This window comes from Vombatus ursinus, unplaced genomic scaffold (assembly GCF_900497805.2).
Source record: "Vombatus ursinus unplaced genomic scaffold, bare-nosed wombat genome assembly UNPS02014814.1, whole genome shotgun sequence".
Lineage (NCBI taxonomy): Eukaryota > Metazoa > Chordata > Mammalia > Diprotodontia > Vombatidae > Vombatus > Vombatus ursinus.
Genome location: NW_020954592.1, coordinates 4,099,695 through 4,123,973, shown reverse-complemented (window position 1 = coordinate 4,123,973; position 24,279 = coordinate 4,099,695). Strand labels below are relative to the sequence as shown.

The 24,279-nt window shown below is 39.4% G+C and overlaps 1 pseudogene; it reads left to right on the top strand.

The window, feature by feature from the left end:
• LOC114022887 overlaps nt 1-6,460 on the top strand; it is a 40,558-nt pseudogene extending 34,098 nt beyond the window's left edge.
• Nucleotides 6,461-24,279: the final 17,819 nt, after the last annotated feature.

Genomic DNA, 24,279 nt, shown 5'->3' with positions numbered 1-24,279 from the left:
GTGGTTCCTGGAATGAAGAGCAGCAGGGGAACCGCTATATGGGAGTAAAGAGGCTGGGGATGATGTTAGAGGCTGGGGACAGGCAGGAGAGGTCAGGGGTCAAGAAGACAAATTTTGCTGACTTCATTATTTTGTTTAAGGGCTACCTATCCCCATAGCTAGAAGTCTATCTCCAGAAAAAGATTCAATTAAAGGAAATCTGGCAGCCAGGTTGTCTAAGAAAGACTGGGCAAGCTGGTGTTGATTTATCTTCCTCATAGGATATCTCACTGACCTCTTCATCTAACTAATAATATGCTTGCCAGCTGAAAATTTTATGGTGTTTTTGACCCTAGAAACATGGGGTATCCCAGATGGTTTATGTTTTGAAAGGAATGGAATTTACAATGCAAAGTCCCAACCCAACATCAAAAGGTTAAAATATTTTAAAACAGCAATTCTTTTATTCTCCCACTTAGTTCTCTTATGTTGGGTGCTACTGTCTTACTATTTAAATACTTGAAAAATACAATCTTCTAATAGTCTCTCTCCCTTAACATTTTATTGGAATATATACATTATAAAAATAGACTGTGGAAAGAAAAGAAAATAATGAGTTCATAAGTTAACATTATAATCTTTTGCTCTATAAAACTATGAAATTCTAAATTAAAATTAGAATCCCAATTTACGGAAAATCCAAGCTCCCTTGTATATTTTTCTTTCAGAATTTAATAAAAATATTAATATGACAAAAATATCTTACATTCATATTACACAGGCTAAAACTTTCATGATGGATATTCTACAGATCCTAACAGTCATAAAACATGTGCTCTGGGTCAGCACTTTTTTCAGCTGGTTTGAAGCAGTACACATGCCAGGCAACCGTTGATGCATAAGGGCAAACTTGACAAAAGTAAGTCACACATCTGCCATTCCACTGTATGCTTTGACCTTAAAGCTCACACTAAGCTTGAGATGAAATGGAATGCGTGTGTCAAACCAGATCAGAAACACAGTCTCTTTCCCTTGACCTTGTTGCAAAAAGTCTCTCTCTCAACCATCGCTAATTCCTTTCAGCAGTGAGCAGGTACAAGTTAGCTTTAAGGTCTATTCCCATGACATGCAATGACGTGTTCAGTTTTTGAACTTTTATTCTGTTTCACATTTTACTCAGTATTGCTTTGTTCCTGCCACATTTTTCCTTACCTTTTATTGGAAGAATTTTGAATTATTTCAAAAATTTTCTAAACAATTGACAGATTTTCTCCTCCACCATTGGAGTACCCACAAATATTTTCAGGAAAAAAAAATGTTGCTGCTTTTTCATAGTACCTATCTTATCATTCAGATGATGGTAATCACATGAGTAATATATGTGCCTCTGTCTATTAAACAGGATTAGCAATTAAATGTTTCCCAGGTGCCTAGAATGCTTCACCCTCCTCAGTTCCACCTACTGATTTCCCTGACTTCCTTTAAGACCCAAATAAATCCCATCTTTTAATGTAAGCCTTCCCCAACTCCTCTTAATTCTAGTAGCGTCCCTTGGTAAATTATTTCCTACTTATTCTGCATTTAGCTAGTTTATTTGTTTGCATCTTGTCTCCCCCATTAGATCGTAAGCTTCTTGAAGGCACGGACTATCTTTTGCCTCTTTTTGTATCCTCAGTGCTTAGCATAGTGCCTGGTACATAGAAGGTGCTTGATAAGTGTTTATTGATTGATTGAATAAAATTATGGTCTTTAAATATTGAGTAGTCAGAAGGCTTGCATTTGCGTCCTGCTTCTCCCACTAAAGTAGCACAGAGCTTGCTACTCCAATTATTGTCACTTAAACACTGAAACACAAACTTAAATACTTTGGCCACATAATGAAAAGACAGAACTTATTGGAAAAGACCCTGATGTTGGGAAAGATTGAAGGCAAAAGGAAAAGGGGATGGCAGAGAATGAGATGGATAGACAGTGTCATGGAATCAAGAAATATTAGCCTAGACAGATTTTGAAAGATGGTGGATGGAAGGACCTGGCATGGTATGGTCTAGTAGGGATGGGGAATCTGCGGCCTTAAGGCCACATGTTTCACACTTGGGGACCTAGAGGGCCACACATGACCTCAAGGCCGCAGATTCCCCATCCCTGGGACTCTTTGGGGTCATGAAGAGTCAGATATGACGATGAGTAAATATCAACAACAAAAGGTCAGATACAAGTGTTATTTTCCCCATTCTGCTGATGAAAATCATAGGAATTTGCACTAGAGGGGACCATAGGACTTTGGTCTAAAAGGGAACTTAGAAACCATTTAGTCCAAACCCTTCATTTAATAGATGAAAGAATTGAAGGTAAGCAAGTTGAAATGACTTGCTCTAGGTCTCAAAGGTAGTAAGAAGCAGAGTTGGGATTTGAAATCATGTCCACTGATTCCAAATGAGTTCTTTCGCTTCACCTTACCTAGTGCTATTGTTCTAAAACTTATGACATAAGTCTCCATTCACTCTATCCATCCACTTTATGTTTCTGTAGACTAACCATAGTCCCTTCCCAGCCTTCATCCTCACAGACTGAATAACTAATTTGTCAGTTGCTTTTTTATTGGTTCTCAACTGAGATCCCTTTTTCCTCCTTTGTTTTTGTGGATAACACCTGCTCCATTGTGTCTGTATTGAGGTATGGAGACAAGAACTCCAACTGGCTTCCTGGACAGTCAATGAAAACAGAGCTGTTAAACCTTTCACCCAAAGGCACATAGTAGTAAGTTACAGAGCCAAGATTCAAACAAGTCTTCTGACTATATATCCAGTCTTCTTCTCACTGAGCCACCCTTCTGTTTAGCCAGAAAAGACAGGTGAAGCTACGTAGGCTTGTGTTTCTTCATCTCTAAAATGAGGAGCTTGGTCTAAATGTCTTCAGAGGTCTTTTCCAGATCTAGATCTTACTACCTTATAACCAAGAAATAAGTAGTTGTTTGTCCTTTGTTTTTAAAGAGGACCAACAACATCACAGGTGATTTCTTAACTTGCCCATGAATTGGATTTAAGAGAGGCAGTTTCATAAAGTCATCAACCTCATTCTCTCTTCCAGAGTCATCAAAGTCCAGCGGCCAGGCAAAAGTCGAGATGACCAGTGATGGTCTAGGATGCAGTGGCTGTTGGATCAAATTGTTCTAATCTACCCATTCTACCTGGGGATGATTTCACATGCTTGGACTAGACACCCCACTGACTCACCAATGGATTTGTGGCCCATGGGTTACCCTCAACTTAATTTAACTCCTCTGTCAAGATGGTTTACAGGGTGTGGCCACTATACATGCCACAGCTTCTTGGAGCCACAGGTGAAAGTTGGGTGCCAGGTGGACACCAAACGTGGATGGGTAGCTCTGAAAAGGACTCAGCAAGCCCTGACACCAGAGGTGCTAGTCCTCCTTGAATGCCCCATACACTGCAATATGGAAAGTAATATTAAATTATAGCCACTGCAGTGTGAGGGGAGGGATGAGAGTGAATAGTTTTATAGATCTTCTACTTCACAGAATTCTGGTTTCTAGGTCAATTTTTTTTTACTGGATCCTGTAAGATTCAATCTTAAAATGCTAGCGACAGCATAATGTTTGGTAAGAATTGTTGTTATTCTTCTCTTCACTAGCTAGTGGATTGAAGATCTAGAAACACAGAAACATATATCATATTTAAGCTGAAATGAGTCACCAAAATCAAGTCCAACTTGCTCATTTTACAGATGAGGAGAATGAAGTCCAAGGAAATGATGCTAGAAGGCTGTAAATAATGATTTTATCTCCATAAAAATGAACCACGCAAATGGAGATGAACTACCTAAACTCTCTCTACCTCACTGTGATTGGTATCAAATGAAAACAATGAAATCTACTCAAGAAAGTTGGAACGAGTGCTCCCATGAGAAAGATGGGGAGTAAGGGGGCATAGAGCAGTATATCCTATTAGAGGCCATGTTGTTGGTTGACTTTGCTTAAATATTTCCCTTTATTATAAGAAAGAAGATTTAAGGGCAAATTGACTATGATTTAAAACACAAAAGACAGTAATAAAACTTTTTTAAAATGTGAAGAGGAAAAGAAAACTGGGAAGCATAACAAATCATCTTTTGAATAATACTGTATAGGATCAACCTTAGGAAAAATTGCAAAATAGTAAAGCTTAGGACTTAGACATTCCCATCCCCTTTTAACCACTTGATACTCTTCCACTCCATTCCTAATAGCTCTTCCTGCCTTCATGACTTTCTTCTTATCCTACTCAGCACAGCCCACAGTGGTGCCACCCTGTATTGTCCCATCATCTCAGCATTTCCAGACAGCTTTCTGCCTCCATTCTCCCCTCCCCACTAAATGTATATTTCCCATTCTCTCAAGATCTTGATGCAAGAAAGGATCCTGTCTGATAAACTGATTCCAATAGATCATCAATCCTCCCAAAGAACTTACTTGTCTTCTAACTAGGATAATTAACCCTTTTTCATTAAAATTCAATTTAATGAGCATTTATTAAATGCCTACTGTATGCAAGGCACTGAACTAGATGTTTGAGTTGCAAAGAGAAAAATGAAAGTCTTTTCTTCCAGTGGTCTAACACTGTACTGGGGGAAAATGTATGTTTGTAGTGGGTAACACACAGCCTGAGTGAAAGAGATTTGAGAACTAAGAGATCAAATGGAACCACTCAAGTTACATTAGTCAGTCTGTCAGTAAGCACTTATTAAAAGCCTATTGTGCTAAGCACTAGGGATACAGAGTTGTCAAGGAGCTCCTAGTCTAATGGGGGAGACAACATGGGAACAACTATACACATGCACGCACACACACACGCATATGCATATGTGTGTGTGTATGTTTGTATAAAAAAAATTTTCCTCCCCCTTTCCTCTCCCAACCTTTGATGTTTCTACCAAGGTTACCATCAACAGAAAAAGTGTTAGTCTTGGAATGAGAAAGATCTGTTGTTGAAATCCCACCTATCAAATACACACTAATCACAAATAGAAACACACATATACACACATGCCTCTTTAAAGCCTATCACATGATATATATATATAGATATATATATATACACTTAATAAATATTTAGATTATTTAAAAAAAAATGATTACTGATGGAGCCAGAGAAGTTTTCTGAACCATTCTGGTATGTCTGGCTGGCAGGAGTCCAAGGTCTCCAGAGCACTCGACCTGAGACCCTGTCCTAGCACAAAGAGAGTGAGAAGGGGAGCTCTAGTCCCACCCTGCTCTGCACCGTCCAGTCCTGCCCCAGCCCAGGTTCATGCTCTTGTCCTCCCCTACTCAGGATCCCCTAGGGCGCCCTCTCCCCTCCACTTCCATCCTGGCTCTTACTGCAACAATACAGAGGAAAGCATGGGGCCAGGCCAGGACCATACACCACCTTAGTGGGTCATGGCAGGGCCAGAGATCAATGTCTCCTTTCTGGCACTGGCCAAGTCCTCCTGCCAAGGGGCGTGGGCTGGGAGCGGCTGTGCCAACAGCTCTGGGGCTCATGGATGCCTGGCTGGTGACCACTCTTCTTCGCTGCTCTCCAGGTAGTGGGGGTGGCGGGCAACTCACTAGTCATCTACTAGTGATCTCTAAGCACAAGCAGATGAGGACCATTACCAACTTCTACATCACCAACTTGACAGCCACAGACATCATCATCCTGGTATGCTGCATGCCCTCCACAGCTATGTTCTATCCCTTTCCCAGCCGGGTCATTGGAGAGTTCATGCTATGTCCGGCAGGTGTCTGTCCAGGCCACCTGTGTCACCTTGACAGCCATGAGTGTGGACAGTTAATACATCACCATGTTTCCCCTGCACTCTCTATGCTACCACACCCTCCAACTGGCCCAGTGCTCAGGCTTGGGTCCTTCCTGGTGTTCATTTGTGTGCCCAGATCCAACTGCCTCTCCAAGGGCTACTGGTTTAGGACACAGACATACTGCATAGAGGTGTTCCCATCTGTGACCTATGAGTGAACCTTCATCTTGTACAACCTTCTGCCTTTCTACCTTCTGCTTTCTCTGTGTCTGCTATGCCGTCATGCTGTACCAGATGGGACGGCCCACTGTTGAGCCAGTGGCTGACAATAACTATTAGATACAGCTGCTAGTAGAATGTTTGGAGGCCATGGGGGCTAAGGTGGCCCACCTGGTGGCTGCTACTATGCTAGGACCCCGTCCAGCACTACATCCTCCTCCAGACCTTTAGCCCTGGCTTCCAGCACTGCTTTGCTGGCTACAGGGTAAAGGTCTGGGCATACTACATGTCTTACAGCAACTCCTCTCTCAGACCTGTGCTTTAAGCCTTCCTGGGAGCCATCTTCTGTAAGGCCTTCCATAAGGTCTGTCCTTTGGCTGGGCATATGGGCAGTGCCAACCTCCACACAGTGCTACATTTTGTGTCCTTTGGGCCCCCAGCTTCGCTCTGCCAGCCCCAGCCGTAGGGAGAGGCCTCCCCACCCCAGTGGTGACAGCCAAATTTCTTGACTTCAAAGAGATCCCAGTCTAGTAAGGAGAGACAAGATTCATTTGTCTGTATATATGATATATACAAGATAAATTGGAGATAATCAATAGAGGAAGGCACTAACATTAAAGAAAATCAGGAAAGGTTTGCTGTAAAAGATGGATTTTAGCTGAGACTTGAAACCTACATAAGCTGAGACGCTTACTAGCTGTGTGACCCTGGGCCATCATTTAGACCTCTGTTTGACTCATCTGTAAAATGGGGATAATATATGTACCTCCCAGGATTGTAATGAGGATCAAATGAGATAACAATTGTAAAATACTTAGCACAGTGCCTGGCACTTAGTAAGTGACATAGAATGACTAGTCCACTGATTGGCGAGTCATGGGACCTGAGTCGAAACCCCAGCTCTGTTACTGTCTACCTGTATGACCTTAAGCAAATCTCCTTCCCTCTTTTGTTGTTCAGTCCTGCCCAACTCTTCATGAGCTCATTTGGGGTTTTCTTGGCAATGGTACTGGAGTGGTTTGCCATTTCCTTCTCCAGATCATTTTACAGATGAGGAAATTCAGTCAGAGTTAAGTGACTTGCCCAGAGTCACACAACTAGTAACTGTCTGGGGCTGCATTTGAACAAAGGTTCTTGACTCTAGGCCCAGCACTCTTATCCACTACACACCTAGCTACCCTTTTCCCTCCCTAGACCTTGTATATGTAGGGTGTGGTTTAGATGACCTCTAGTCTCCTCCAGGCCTCGGTCTTAGAATCCTTCTGCCTACCCATAGGACAGATTCTTTACAACAGTACATAATTTTTAAGTTAGTACCTAACAATATGTTAGCAATGGGCTTTTTTGTTATTGTTCAGTCATTTCAGTTTTGTCCAATTCTTTGTGACCCCATTTGGGGTTTTCTTGGCAAAGATACTAGAATGGTTTGCCCTTTCCTTCTTCAGCTCATTTTACAGATGAGGAAACTGAGGCAAAGAGTTAAGTGACTTGCCCAGGGTCACACAGCTAGTAAGTATCTGAGGTCAGATTTAAACTCAGGTCTTTCTGACCCTGGGCCCACAGCGCTCTATCCACTATGTCACGTCACTGCCCTCTAATTGTTTTTTTAATAGTCACAAAGACAGCAGAGTGCCAGAGTTCTGATCAGCAAATAGACAAATTCAACCAGTTGTTTGCAATCAAGTTATTTGGTTTTTCTATAACCACATTAAATTGAGTAGTTGGCTCTTCTATATGTGGCTTCCCTATCAACTAGCTTAACTATGGGCAGTCTCTTCCAGTATGAGGCCCCAGGGACCTATTGGAATTTAACACCCCTCAGTGGAGGCAATGTAGATTAAAGTATGAGAAGTAATTTTCATACTTTTCCTATGAGCTCTCTCATCCCTATTGCATTCCGAATTCTCACCCCTCTATTTTTCCCCTTCTAATTCTTTACTGATTCCTTGCTGTAACCATTTACAGTAGAAATTTTGCAAGCCAAACTAATTTGAGCTGCTCACATCTTTACATTTCACAGTAAAGAAAATTTCCCATCTGAGCAGTACAACTGTCTGTGCTGGGGAAATCTTCCACCCTTCTACAAGATAATGAATTTCCCCCAGATCTACGGTCTCTCTCTGCCCATTTTTGTGGCCTGTTTTATTTCCCTCTCTGTGGCAGTCCTCCACCTGCTACTCATTGTACCTTGGGGACCCAAAGAGGATTTTCTGTGCAATATTCCTGCATCTGTTGCGCATACATTCTCCCTTTAACATCTCTGTTATTTTATTTTAGGCAATCCTTCGATTTCTTTGACCTTTGGTTTTATTAACAATGGGAAGCTTTCTGCTGTGCTGGCTATATTTCTCTGCTTTCCTTTCATCACAGGCACTTTCCCTGTGCCTCTGTGTGTGCAAAACATACACATAAATATTAGGAGTGGTCAGTGTATACATAAATCTCAGAATTATGGACTTTTATAGCTGGAAAAGATATTAATAACCATCTAGTCCAACCTATACACCCCAAACTAGACCCAATACAACATAAGTTCTATTGACTGACTGAAGACTTCCAATGAGTAGGAAACAAACTATATCCTTAAGGTGCCCACTCCACCTTCAGATGGCTCTCATTCTTAGGAAGTTTTCCCTGTTATCCAGTCTAACTTCACCTCTTTGCAACTTTCACCCAATAGCTCCCGGCTCGGTTCTTTGATGCCAATGAAAACAAGTCTAAATCCATCTTTCCCATTACAACTTGCAAATTCTTAAGATAGACTGTCATGAACTATCACATCACCCCTTTCCCCCTCCCCCAGTTTTCACTTCTCTGGGCGTATCATACCTATTTCATCCAACCAGCACTCATAGGCCAAACTCAAGGCCCTTCACAACATAATTGTCTTCTTCTGAAAGCTATCCAGCTAATCAGCATCATAGGACCATCGATATAGAACAGGAAGGAACCTCAAAGGCCAGCTATTTCAACTCCCTCATTTAACAAATGAGAAAACCAAGGCACAGAGAACTTAAGTAACACACAGATACTAAGCATAAAAGTCAGTGTTCAAACCCAGGTCCTTTAACTCCAGAGCCATCTTTCCACTTTAACTCACCGGTTCTTGCTAAGCTTTGGCATCCACGTCTGAACATAATACTTCAGATGTTTTCTGGCCAGGGCAGAGTTCCATGAGACTACCATTTCCTTACTCCTAGAAGTTGTGCTTTTCTAATTATAGCCAGAAATCTCATTAGCTTTGTTTTTGTTTCATTTTTGCTTTTCTTCTCATTAAACTATAGTGTTGCTGTTGTTTATCCTTTGTTTTCAAAGAGATCCAATGACATCATAGGTGCTGTCTTGACTTGCTCATGAATTGAATTTAAGCAAGGCAGGGTTGTATACAGTTTTCAGCCTCACTCTCACTTCCTGAGAATGTTAGAATATAAATTCCTTGAGGACAAAACTGTTTGTCTTCTTTTTTTGTGAGGCAATTGGGGCTAAGTGACTTGCCCAAGGTCACACAGCTAGTAAGCATTATGTTTCTGAGGCTGGATTTGAACTCAGGTCCTGCTGACTACAGGGCTGGTGCTCTATCCACTGTGCCACCCAGCTGCCCCTGTCTTCTTTTTCATTGATTTATACCAGTGCCTAACATATAATAAGAACTTGATAAATATTTGTTGATTGATTGGCTGCCATGACAGACCGTTGACTCATATTGAGCTTGCAGTCAATGATGAAAATCCACAATTCTTTTTTTTTTTAATACAAACTGCTATATAACCATACATCTCACTTCTTGTACTTGGGAAGTTGATTTCTTGAACACATTGATTCCTATTAAATGTCATCCTATGAGATTCAGGCCAGTTTTCTTGTCATTTGGATCTTTTGGGAACTCAAATTTAACCCTCTTTAACTGTCTTTGGGGCAACTAGTTGGCCAGTAGCTAGAGCGCTGAGCTTAGAGTGAGGAAGACTCCTCTTCCTGAGTTCTAATGTGACCTCAGACACTTAGTAGCTGTGTGACTCTGGACAAGTCACTTAACCTTGTTTGCCTCAGTTTCTTCATCTATAAAATGAGCTGGAGAAGGAAATGGCAAACCACCCCAGTATCTTTGCCAAGAAAACCCCAAACGGGGTCACGAAGAGTCAGACACAACTGAACCAAAAAAGTCTATCTTCTCCACAAAAATACTCTGTTAAAATCTAGGTGACTTATTTCTATAGCATTAATTACCATGATCTATCAGTTGAATAATAATTTTTTAAAAAGAAAATGTCAAAGGACTGGTACAACCTTTATGCAGCTATGTTGTCTCTTTCTAGATGTTCACTAATCATCTCTTCAATTATCCCTTCGAGAATTCTGCCAGAAATCAATCAAGCTCTCCATACTAAAGGATGCAGACACTCCCTCTGCCTTTTTTCCAAAAATCAGGACTTTTGCCCTCAGCCAGTCTTGCGGCGCTTTTTTTCTGTTCTCCTTGATCTCATTTCCAGTATCACTGAGAGTGGCTCCTCAGTCCCAGCTGCTGGTCCTTTCAGGGGCTAAAGATATAACTCATCTGGATCAATTGACTTAAATTCATCAGGGCCAGCTGGGTGCCCTCTTCCTTTCTCCTTACTTACATTGGATTTAAAGTCCCTATTAGCTATTTTTGTTCTTTCCTTTCAAATCTAAAGAGGTGGAAACAGAAGCAAAATTAAACATTTAATGATTCTTTCTTCTCTATGTTGTCACTTATCATCAGGAGCTGCGTGGTGTAGTGGATAGAGCACTGGGCCTAGTGTCAGGAAGACCTGAGTTCAAATCCATCTTCAGACACTTACTAGCTATGTTACCTTGAGCAAGTCACTTGACTTCTTTGCTTCAGTTTCCTCATCTGTAAAATGAGGATAATTTAGCACCTACCTCAGGATTGTTGTGAATATCGAATGAGGCAATAATCATAAAGTACTTAGCACAATGCCTGGCACATAGTAGGTACTATATAAATGTTAGCTATTATTATTATTCCAACCACCCTAAGCATCGTCATCTATATGTCAGAAGCAAAACTTGAACTCAGATCTTTTCAATTTTGGTTCTCTGTTCACTATGCCTGGCTTCTTCCTCATATAATACATATGTAGAACAAACATGCACACCATGTGATAAGTGCATGAGACAAGGAAAAGCGAAGAGCTATAGGAAATCCAAAAGAGAGTTATTTTGCTCACCTTCTAGAGGGAATTTCATTTTCTTTTTGTTTTTCAGCCAAACACAAGGTTTATTAGAACATCTGTCATACTGGCCAGACTCTTAAGGAGTCTGAACATTAGTGAGCTATTGGCTAGATTGTAAGAATCTGAGCAGTGGCTAGATTTTAAGAATCTGAGCCTTTTTTTTTTCTTTTTGCTTTTTGGTGAGGCAATTGGGGTTAAACGACTTGCCTAGGGTTACACAGCTAGTAAGTGTCAAGTATCTGAGGCTGGATTTGAGCTCCAGGTCCTCTTGACTCCAAGGCCAGAGTTCTATCCACTGAGCCACCTAGCTGCCCCAGGAATTTCATTTTCACTGAACATTAAAGGATGGTAGAATTTTAGCAAATGAAGAAGATGGGATAATCATGCCAGGAATAAGAATGCTACCAGGACAATAGCAGCAGTGGACAGGACTAAAACATGGAGTGGTCAGTAGTACATTTTAATTGGACCACAGGCAGCTAGATGGCAGCATGAATAAAGCAGTGTACCTGTAGTCAGGAAGACCAAATTTGGTTTCAGCCACTTATTAGCTATGTGACCCTGGGCAAGTCATTTAACCTGCCTGCCTCAGTTTCCTCAACTGTAAAATGAGCATAATAATAGCACCTACCACCCAGAATTGTTATGAGGATCAAACCAGATATCTGTAAAGCACTTAGCACAGTGCCTGGCATACAGTAGATTCATTCCTTCATTCCCTTCCCATAGTCTACATGAAAGCGAATGATATGACAAAACACCAGAAAGGAAAGAAAAAGCCAGCGAACTCCCAAGCGTACTTATTAAGGTGCTCCAAGTGCATTCTGGAAAGTATAGCAAATTGGTCCCTGTTTTTGAAGTGGAAGCAAATGAGACAGAGAAAAAAGAGTCTCTAATCATAGTACCCAGAATAGTCAGGCATTAAGGCCTATGGAAGTGGTGACAGCACGCTAAATCCCACCCTTCCAGATCCCAATAAACCATCCCTAAGGCAGAGAGAGAGGGAGGTGGTGGGGAAAGAGAGCTATCAACAAGCCCAGAGGCGTGTGCCCCCAGCTATTCTCGGAAGATCTAATTGGAGTCAGCTAACAGCTATCTGCCTCCTCCTCTGCTTTGAAAACAGCTGTACAGCAAGCCAGATCTTGATGATTTGGGTTGATGGTTGAAAGGGTTTACATTTCTGCACGATTTCGATTATCTATACTATGTAATACTCATACCATAAAGTTTACTTGAGAGGGAAGATCTGTATCTTTGGAATTTACTTCTTGTTGAACCAAGTCTAATCTAAGCCTATGTATGCAAAGAGCAGGGTTTAAGGTATATCTTTGTTGAATCAGGACGTTTCCTGATTTGTATAGGACCATCGTCTGGGAGAATCACAGATTATTCATCTAAATCTAGTTTAGCCCTGATTTATGTTCTCTTAACCAGATGCCCAGAGGTTTCAATGATGAAATATAAATCAAGCCATAAATTTGGAAAAAGCAAAAAGCAACTGCAAAGTAGTATTATAACAAAACCAGTTTAAATCTCTGCTCAAAAACATTTTTTTCAATTTTACCCCAAAAGTTCTTTTCTGTGTAAGACCAGTTCAGTCCATTTAGCTGAGGCAGTTTGTAATTGAAGTTGCTGTCCCAAGTAGCTGCTAGGGAGTTGTCAGAGGAACTCAGCTACCAAGAGTTGGTGAATAATTTTCCTATTATTTCATGCAAATGGTTATGGAAGTTTTTGCCATAGAAAGCTAATAAGAGGGTACTAATTAAGAAAACTGCAAAACTCTATTGAAATGGGAAAGATAGAGACACAAGTATTCAGTCACTTATAACACCATACTAGTGATGGGTAGCTTACTTTTTTTCCCTTCTGCCGCAAGTAAAGAAAGGAAGCGGGAACTTTCTGTGGTGTGACATAAAAAGTTTGAGAGACATAATTTCTGGCTAATTAATCATTTTACCAATTATGGTTAGTGAATAATTAATAAAAAGATTTATCATCTGATCATCTCTCATAAACCAAAGGCAGATCATGGCAGCCTACTGATGCTTATATGCCCTTGGAAGAGTGGGTGTGTCTGATAAATGGCAATTGACTCCGAGTGGTTAACAATTTATGAGAAGAATGAATATTATAATGAGAGGTGAACCTATTTTAATGGGGGGGGGGAGTGACGTTGATTATGCCACTTTTACTCCTAGACTACCCCAACCCCTAGAAATCTAGACAAACTCCCCACCAAACCACTGTAGAACTCCATGGGCTTCCCCACTTGGGTAGGGTCTGAACAACATTAAGGAGAAAAATAATCCAATCTCATTACCAGCAATGTCCTTCAGATGTGGGTTGAATAACCCACAAGGGGATGATTTCTGAATGAGGTAATAGAAAGGGGGGGAAACCTTAGTCTTACTTCAATAATTGGTTATTAATATAGGAGAGAAATAATCATTTCTCTCAGCGGGCAAACTTTGACATGAAAAACTAAGACTTTCTTTGTGATTAGCTTAAGTGGACAAGGCCCAACTTCTCTGTGGGGAAGAGCTACTTTTAATTTCTGTAATTCCTTTTTTTATTAATTTATTTTGATTTATCAATAATCACTTCCATATGCTTTTGAGTTTAAAATTTTTCTGCCCCTTTCTCCCCACCACCCTCCCCAAGATGGTGCACAATCTGATATAGGCTACACATTTACATTCATATTAAACATATTTTCACACTAGTGATGTTGTAAGTAAAAAATAAAACCAATAGGAGGAACCATCAGAAAGAGGAAACAAAACTCAACAGAAAAGAAAAAAAATAGCAATTCAACTTTCATAGTTCTTTCTTTGGATGTGGATAGCATTTTCCATCACAAGGCCTCTGGAGATGTCTTAGATTCTTGTATTGCCCGGAAGGGTTAAGTTTATCAATATTAGTCATCACACAATGTGACTGTTATTTTGTACAATGTTCTCTTAGTTCTGCTCACTTCATTCAGCATCAGACCATACGAGTCTTTCTAGGTTTTTCTGAAGTCAGTCTATTCATTATTTCTTATAACACAATAGTATTCCATCACATTCATATACCACAACTTGCTCAGCCATTCCCCAATGGATGGGTATCCTCTCAATTTCCAATTCTTTACCACCACAAAAAGAGCTACCATGAATATTTTTGTACATGTGGGTCCTTTTCCCATTTGTATGATCTCTTTGGGATATAGCCCTTGAAGTGCTATTGCTGGGTCAAAGGGTATGCACATTTTTATAGCCTTTTGGGCATAGATCCAAATTGCTCTCCAAAATGGTTGGATCATTTCACAACTCCACCAATAATGCATTAGTGTTTCAATTTTCCCACATCTTCTCCAACATTTATCATTTTCCTGTTTTGTCATCTTGGCCAATCTGATAGGTACGATGTGGTACCTCAGAGTTGTTTTGATTTGCATTTCTCTAATCAACAGTGGTTAAGAGCATTTTTTTCATGTGACTATAGATGGCTTTAATTTCTTCATCTGAGAACTGTCTGTCCATATCCTTTGACCATTTATCAATTAGGGAATGGGTTGTATTCTTATAAATTTGACTTAATTCTCTATATATTTTAGAAATGAGGCCCTTGTCAGAGAGACTGGTTGTAAAAATTCTTTCCCAATTTTCTACCTTGACACATTGGATATGGGAAATTTCTTCCTTCTTGTCAACCAGTCATCATATTCATAAGAGTCAAGCAAGTGGTATTTGACAGAGTCACAAGGTTTAGTAAATATCATATACTAACATATCTAGCCCCCTTGTGGTAGGATGTGTAGCTTTTCTCACTTGGAAGGAGAGATTGAAAGAATTACAGAAAGTGTGAAGGAGTGGAACCCAAGAACTTTGGGGCATCAGGGAGGACTCAAGGGAGTCCAACGAAAGTCTGAAAGAGAAGGATCCCCATCTACTAAACTGAATTGAATCATGAGCAGTTGAGTGACTTGCCCAGTGCTATTTTCTGCATCACCTACCTACCAATTATTTGTTAAAGGGAAATGCTAACATGAAAATTATTAAGGATAAGAATAATTAGATCAATAGACAAAACAGGGGTTCTTAACCCGGGGTCTATGATTTTTAAAACATATATTTTAATTACATTTCAATACAATTGCTTTGCTTTGTAAACTTGGTGTTTTATTTTACACATTTAAAAACATTCTGAAGAGTCCAGAGGCTTCAACAGATTGCCAAAGGGGTCCATGATATAACCCAGAGATCAATGGATTCCTATAGAGGCAGTGTTCTTTACTAGATATAGTGCTGGTCTGAAATTCAGGAAAACTTGAGTTCAAATCCTGCCTGTGATACTCAGTATTAACTTCTCTGAACCTCAAGCAACTCTAAGTTGTAAGATATTGATGAACAGAGTTCCCACACCAACAAATCAAATTCCCTTCCCTTCCCTTTAGCATAATGATGTATAATAATGATGTTAGTCTTTACCATAATGATGTATAAATTATATTTATATTCACATGCAAATGTTTCTAGAGAGAGGCAGCAAGGTATAGACAGCTAGATTAGAAAATCATTAAGACTCTAAGTACCACCCCCAACACATACTGGCTGTATGACCCCAAGGAAGTCAACCTATCAATGCCCCAGGCAACTCGCTAACATGATAAATCGTTGAATAGTTGCTGATCTCCACTGATGGGGGAGAGTTTCCTCTACTGGCGTTCCTACAACCATGGCATAAAATCATAAGTCTAGTCCTCCTGTGGCCCTTAAAAATTCTAGGTGGAGTTTAGCTTTGGGAGTTTTACATTTATAATAGATTATTGCAAAAATCTATCTATCTATCTATCATCTATCTACCTACCTACCTATCTATTTACTTACCTATCTATGTACCTATCTATCTTTCAGCATTTATTAAACATCATCCTCAAGATCATGCTATAAGTATCAAATGTATATTAAAAGATTTTGGACTATGCTAGGGAAGGTGGCCTAGTCATTCCAGATCTTAAATTGTATTATAAAGCAGCAATTATCAAAATTACTTGGTACTTTATAAGAAATAGAGTGATGAATCAGTGGAATAGGTTAAGTACACAAGACACAGTAGTCACTGACTATAGTAATTTACTGTTTAATAAATCCAAACACTCCAGCTTCTAGGATAAAAACTCACTATTTGGCAAAAACTGATGGGAAAATTGGAAAAGAGTATGACAGAAACTAGGCATAGACCAACATCTTACACCATATACCAAAATAAAGTCAAAATGGGTACACAATTTAGATATAAAGGCTGATACTATAAGCAAACTGAGAGAGCAAGGAGTAGTTTACCTGTCAGATTTATGGAGAACAGAAGAATTTATGACCAAACAAGAGATAGAGAACATTCTGAAATGCAAAATGAATAATTTTGATTACATTAAATTGAAAAGTTTTTTGCACAAACAGAGCCAATGCAACCAAGATTAGGACGGAAGCAGAAAACTGGGAAAGAATTTTTACAACCAGTGTCGCTGATAAGGGACTCATTTCTAAAATATATAGAGAACTAAGTCAAATTTATAAGAATACAAGTTGTTTCCCAATTGATAAATGGTCAAAGGACATGAACAGTTTTCAGATGAAGAAATTAAAGCTATCTATAGTCATATGAAAAAATGCTCTAAATCACTATTGATTAAAGAAATGCAAATCAAAACAACTCTGAGGTCACACCTATCAGATTGGCTAACATGATAAAACGGTAAAATGATAAAAGTTGGAGAAGATGTGGGAAAATTGGAACATTAATGCATTGTTGGTGGAGTTGTGAAGTGATCCAACCATTCTGGAGAACAATTTGGAACTATGCCCAACGGTTATAAAAATGTGCATATCCTTTGACCCAGCAATAGCACTTCTAGGGCTGTATCCCAAAGAGATCATAAAAATGGGAAAAACACCCAACATGTACAAAAATATTTATATATGCTCTTTCTGTGGTAACAAAGAATTGGAAATTGAAGGGATGCCCATCAATTGGGGAATGTCTGAACAAGTTGTGGTATATGAATGTAATGGAATACTATTGTGCTATAAGAAATGATGGACAAGCAGACTTCAGAAAAACCTGGAAAGACTTGTATGGACTTAATGCTGAGTGAAGTGAAGAGAACCAGGGGAACTTTGTACACAGTAACAGCCACATTGTATGATGACTAACTTTGATAGACTTATAGACTTAACTCTTCTCAGCAATGCAAGGATCTAAGATATCTCCAAAAGTCTTAGGATGAAAGATGCTATCCACATCCAAAGAAAAAACTATGGAGTTTGAATGCAGATGGAGGCATGCTATTTGCTCTCCTGTTCCTTTGTTGTTTGGTTGTATTGCTTCATTCTCATGGTTCCTCCCATTAGTTCTAATTGTCCTTTACATGATGACTAATGTGAAAATATGTTTAATAGGAATGCATAGGTAGAGCTTATATCAGATTGTACACTGTCTTGGGGATAGAGGCAGGAAGGGAGGGGAAGAAAATTTAAAACTCAAAAGCTTATGAAAGTGATTGTTGAAAACCAAAAATAATTAATTAATTTAAAAATATATATATTTTGGACTGTCTTGAGAAAAAGATATTTGCCAAGATTTTAAAGTAGTGTTGGAAGCTACTTTCCAGTAGACTAAATTTCCCAAATTAAAAAGTTATCATTTGATTTAATATTCATAACAAACTTGATTTTTAATGGTAAATAACCAGTGTTCTTTATGCCTCCCTGATCACTAATCATTTGGCACCATGTTGATGCTCCATGACATCATCTGAAGACAAAAACATGTGTATACCTCACTCCTAGCTGACTCTCCAACCTTTTGCTCATTCTCCCTGACAACCTTCTCCCCTTGGAGAAACTTCTGTCCTAAAGCCCCACTCTCATGATTGGTGACTGCCTGCTCTAACCACTGTTTTAATAGTGGCCCAACCATGGTTAACTTCACTCCTCACTGGATTCTCCAGTCGCCTTCTCCTCCTCCTTATCAACTGCCTTGTTCTTATGCAGGTACCATCCTGCATACCCTGACTTTCCAGATACCCTTCATGTGTTGTCTTCTCCCATTAGAGAGTCAGAACCTCCAGGGTGCTAGGTGGCACAGTGGCTACAGAGCTGTGCCTGAAGTCAAGAAGATTCATCTTTCTGAGTTCAAATCTGGCCTCAGACACTTACTGTGTAACCCTGGGCAAGTCAGTTAACCCTGTTTGCTCATCTGTAAAATGAGCTGGAGAAGGAAATGACAAATCACTTCAGTATCTCTGCCAAGAAAACTCCAAATGGGGTCGGGAAGAGTTGGATATGACTGAAATGACTTAGCAGCAACAATAACCTTCAGGGTGAGGACTCTTTTATTGCCAGCTTGTATTTTTATTCTTAGCACTTAGCACAGATCCTGGCACATAATAGGTCCTTAATAAATGCTCTGTCTATCCATCTATCATCTCTCTGTATATCTATCATCTCTCTGTATACCTACTATGTGCAAGATACAATGCTAGCTGCTGGAGAGTTAAAAACAAAAAGAAAAATGTATTTATATGTAAATGTTTCTTAAGACAAAAAGTGAACACTGAGATTACTACCTTTCAACGAGGTCTAAGATTCATGGAGTATACATAAAGTATTGTAGAATGAACTTTCGTTGGAAAATTTCACTCATCATTGCTAAAGAGGTTACCAAAAAGGAAATCTGTAAAAATAATATGGCTTTCTGAAAGGCATTAATCAATTCCCTTTGAATATGAATTAATTCCTCATGGTTTCATAAAGAGTTTGAAAATGAATGGAAACAATTACTCCCCACATATCTTCCTCAGGACTCTGATCCCTCCTTCCCCCACCTCCACCAATGGTTCTCTCATTGATTTCAAATGGCACTGAAAATAAGAGCAAAAGGACATGTGAGACCCAACCTTCCCTATGATTTTAATGAACCATTTAATGAACCAGTAGTTTGTAGAAGAGAGCAGAGAAGCAACTGAAAATGACTATAACTTAGCTAAAATGGTAGGCCACCCAGAGATTTGCTTGCCACAAGGAAAGGAAACCCGTGGAGTTAGAGAGACTGCCTGCTGCCCTACCTGGAGAATCAATGAATTTTCTTCTCTCTGTGACTCTGGAAAGAATTATCCTGTTTCTCTTTTAAAAAAAAAAAAAGAAAGAAAAGAAAAGAAAATTTGTGATTGTTTACTATAACATCCTGGAAGAAAGCTATTCTAAAGATACAATGATATTTTGGGGAGAAAACATGAAAGAGCACTGACTTGGAAGTTCAAGGACCTGGATTCAAATCTCAGTTCTAATGCTTCATAATTTAATGGCCTTGGCTACATAGCTTTATCTTCCTGAACCTCTGTTTCCTCATTGGCGAGTGACGGGGTTGGACTGCAAGTCTTCCAAAGCCCCTCCTAGCTCTGAACTATAATACCGTAGTATTATCATCAATAATGCTTGGTACCAATGATGACACAGTGCCCTCAAAAATCTTTCTTCCCAGAGCCATTCTTGACACAGTAGATAGGCCTAGGGGGCACAGAGGATATAAAGTACTAGACTTGGAGTCAGGAAGATTGGAATACAATTCCAGCATTAGTCACTTACTAACGTGTAACCCTGGGCAAACGTTTCACCTCTGTCTGCCTCAGTTTCCTTATCTGTAAAATGGAGATAATAATAGCACCTTCCTCCCAAGATTGTTATAAGGATAAAATGATATAAAATTAGTAAAATGCTTTGCAAATTTTAAAGCACTATATAAATGCTGGTGAGTAAAGGTGGTGATGATGATGGTATTTTCATCATTGAATAACTTTGGTGTTGGAGGGTCTACCAATTTCTTTTTCTTAAAGCATGAGGGAGCAACGGTTGGGTATTTAAAATTAAAAGGGCATAAAGTACAAGTATAAATAATGATTGTTGCTGTTGTGTTGTTTTTCAGTTGTGTCTGATTCTTGATGACCCCATTTAGGATTTCTTTGGCAGAGATACTGGAGTGGTTTGACATTTTCCTTCTATAGCTCATTTTACAGATGAGGAAACTGAGGCAAAAAAGGTTAAGTGACTTGCCCAGGGCCACACGAGTAGTAAGTGTCTGAGGTTAGATTTGAAATCAGGAAAATTAGTGTTCCTGACTCAAAGCCCAGCCCTTTATCCAGCGCACCACCTTATTTCGGATTAATCACAAAAGGCTATTCTAAAAATACAAAACTGTCAAATGAGATAACATACACAAAGTGCTTTGTTATATAAGTAGCAAATATTTAATTATCATTGTTATTATTACTGTTAGTATTATTAAACCTTGGTACTACTAAAAACACATTGCAACCCTCTATAATGTAGTACAAGGGAATACGTTATTATACCAGGTAGTGGCTGAGGGAGGAGGCAGTTAGCAACAAAGTGTTCCCAAGTTAAATACAATTAACATCAGAATGTAGACCCCTGTCACCTTCTCCAGGCTCCTTCTCTGACACTTCTTGGTAAAACATGAAGACCGCTGACCCAATGGCCCTTCCTGATGTTTAAGTGTTAAGTTCTATTGATGGAGGCTGCCACTAAAGTTCATTGTTTACCTGCTTTGACCTGTACAAAAAGGTGAGACTAAAGAAGAAGGTACCGAATGATTTGTTTCAGTTTCTCCACACCATTTAAAGTTGACATTGTTTCTCCCCACCTTGAGGAATATCCCTAGAACTCAAATATGGCAATGAATATATGTTCTCCCAAATGTGAGTATTCTCTCCAGAGACGCAGATTGCAACCTATCCATGACTTCCCATTCTTTCAGTGATACTCTTGTCTATGTTCTCCTATAAATTTGGCACAAAGTTCACCCAACATTGTCAAAATGGCAACTTTTCCACTTACCTTTAAAAGCCTTACCCTGCTATGTCTGCATTTCTTTGTTTAATGCTTTGCCAGGCTTCTTTGTGCTATGCTAATACAAGCTTACATTTACTGTGGCACTATATTTCTGTAGCTTACCTGTTGCTAAAAAAAAAAAAGCGTGTCACATCTATGTATTTTTGTGGCTCATTCAGGCTGAAAATAAACATTGTTTGTTCCACTGTACCATTTTCTTTTCTTTCCTCTCTCTAATCTGAATGAATGAGCCAGCTCTGATGAGCTTAGGATAAGATCAAACATGAAATGGCTCATTGGGCACATGGCTTTCGCTTCAGCGGACAGTGACGATCATCTCATATTTCTAAAGGTCAGACGCTTTCTGATCATTTGGAACAGAGGGAAACTTACCATAAACTTCTTCTTCTGAGTTCTTCACAGGTAGAGTTTCATGTTTCTAGGATCATTTAAGCTTAATTAAAAACAAGAAGGAAAAGAGGGGAACAGAAATGAAAAAGGAAAGGCAATTGGAAAAGGAAAGAAATGCTTAAAGAATTTTTAAAAGTCTCTTAGAATTAAAGACATTTCCACCCTAAAGAAGAGCTCCAAGGGCAGCTAGGTGGGCCAGTGGATAGCGCTCCAGCCCTGGAGTCAAGAGGACCTGAGTTCAAATCCAGCCTCAGACACATAGCACTTACTCGCTGTATGACTCTGGGAAAGTCACTTAACCCCAATTGCCTCACCAAGAAAAAAAAAAGAGCTCTAAATAGCTTATAAAAATGGAAATTCTTTACTTCCCTTTGACTCAAGAGGTGTTCTAAAACTTAGACTCTGCCTTTCTTTGTTGCTATCTTTCTAGTTAGTCTATTTTTTTTTTCCAAATGGTTTGTTCTTCCATAAAGTGGTTTTCCACTTTTATCTGCACTGGAATGCCTTCCTATTCACACTCATGTTTGGTCCCCAGGATGTCAATTACCCCCAGATTTAAGGTATTCTGTGGATCCACACTCCTAAAACTATATTGCTCACACTTGTTTTTTATTCAGTGGTGTCCGACTTTTCGTGACTTCATTTGGGGTTTTCTTGGCAAAGATACTAAAGTTGTTTGCCGTTTCCTTCTCCAGCTCATTTTATAGATGAGAAAACTAAGACAGTGTTAAGTAATTTGCCCAGCTAGTATATGTCTGAGGATGGATTTGAACGCAGGTCTTCCTGACTCCAGGCCCCATGCTCTATCCACTATGCCATCTAGCTGCCCCAGCACCTTCAGTTGTTTTTAGTTGGATTCAGTCATATCTGACTCTTCATGACCCTTTTTGTTTTTGTTTTGTTTTTTGGCAGAGATAGTAAAGTGGTTTGCCATTTCCTTCTCCAGCTCATTTTACTGATGAGGAAACTGAAGCAAATGGGTTTGAATGATTTGTCCAGGGTCATATAGCTAATAAGTATCTGAGACTGGATTTGAACTCAGGTCTTCCTGACTCTAGGCTTGGTGCTGCTAAGCCATCTAGCTATCTTCCACACTAGTGCATTTACCATTAAAAGTTAGTCATTTCATACAATTATCTCAAAGCAAAAGTATATACTGAGGTGGCATAGTATGGACAATAGTGACAGAACATTCTCCCATAAACCTGGGGCACAGTCTTCTGCAACTATACATGGCATCAATAGGATGAATGGGTAGACACTTGGAATACATTAATAGAAAGGCACATGCTTTGGAAACAGAAGAGGCCAAAGCAACTTATTCATCTGGCACAAGTGCCCCCCTGTCTTTTCTTTTCTATTTTCAGTGTCTATTTTTCATAGCTCATCTTCTGATAGCCAGAGCTGGCTCTTCTCTCCACTTACAGAACTTACACTCCTCTGAGCTATCTCAAACCTAGACTGCTTGGCCTGCTCCCTGAAAAGTACAACAACTACTACTGGGTGAGAAACTGTTATAGGACACCATGATCAATTTTGGGGGGAGTTCAGGGAGGAAAGGGCCTAAGGCCATTGGCTTGCCAGGATGGTCCTACACTTTAGCCTCCTCGAAGGCAGCAGGTCTCAAACCCAATGACCTGAAGAAGTAGAACTGGGGAGGCTTCTGCTAGAATAAGGATTCCTGCTCTTTCTGGAAGAATCCACGAGAAGACCAGTAGAAGGATGGCAGCTGAGCTAGCAATAGGCCTCCGGAATCCAACCAAGTGACCCACTCAGCATAAATTGGCTTATACCTTGCCAATTGCCCAGCACAGAAACCATGCCCATTGGGGAACATTCTGAGATCATGAGAGATGATCATCTCTCATGCCAAGACTTCAGTCCTCTGGTAATGGATGCCAGAGTTGGCTTGGCCACATGTGTTTCTTCAATGTCAGCTCCAAGCATTTTCTCTGGCTCTGTCCCATACCTAGAACACTCTCTACCCTCCACTCTAAATACTGACCTCTCTGACTTCCTTTAATTCCCAACTAAAACCCCACCTTCTACAGGAAGCCTTCCCCAACCCCTCTTAATTCCAGTCCTCTTTATACTATATACAATTTACTTTGTATGTATGTATGCATATATACATATATGTGTATGTGCATGTATATGTATACATACATATATGTGTATATGTATGTGTATGTATATGTATACATACATACATGTGTATATGTATGTGTATGTATACATACATATATGTGTATATGTGTGTATGTATACATGCATATATGTGTATATGTATGTGTATGTACACATACATATATGTGTATATGTATGTGTATGTACACATACATGTATGTGTATATGTATGTGTATGTATACATACATATATGTGTATATGTATGTGTATGTATACATACATGTATGTGTGTATGTATACATACATATATGTGTATGTGTATGTATACATACATATATGTGTATGTGTATGTATATGTATACATACATATATGTGTATGTATATGTATACATACATATATGTGTATGTGTATGTATATGTATGCATACATATATAGTCACTCCCATTAGATTGTAAGCTGCTTGAGGGCAGGGACTGTCTTTTTCCTCTTTTGATATCCCTAGGGCTTAGTAGAGTGCCTGGCACATAGTAGGAACTTAATAAATGTTGATTAATTGGTTATACACATTCTTCCCATTAATTTTTATGTGTTCCTAAGGGAGAGTGGATCCCAGATTTATTGGAGGGATGTTTCGTAGCT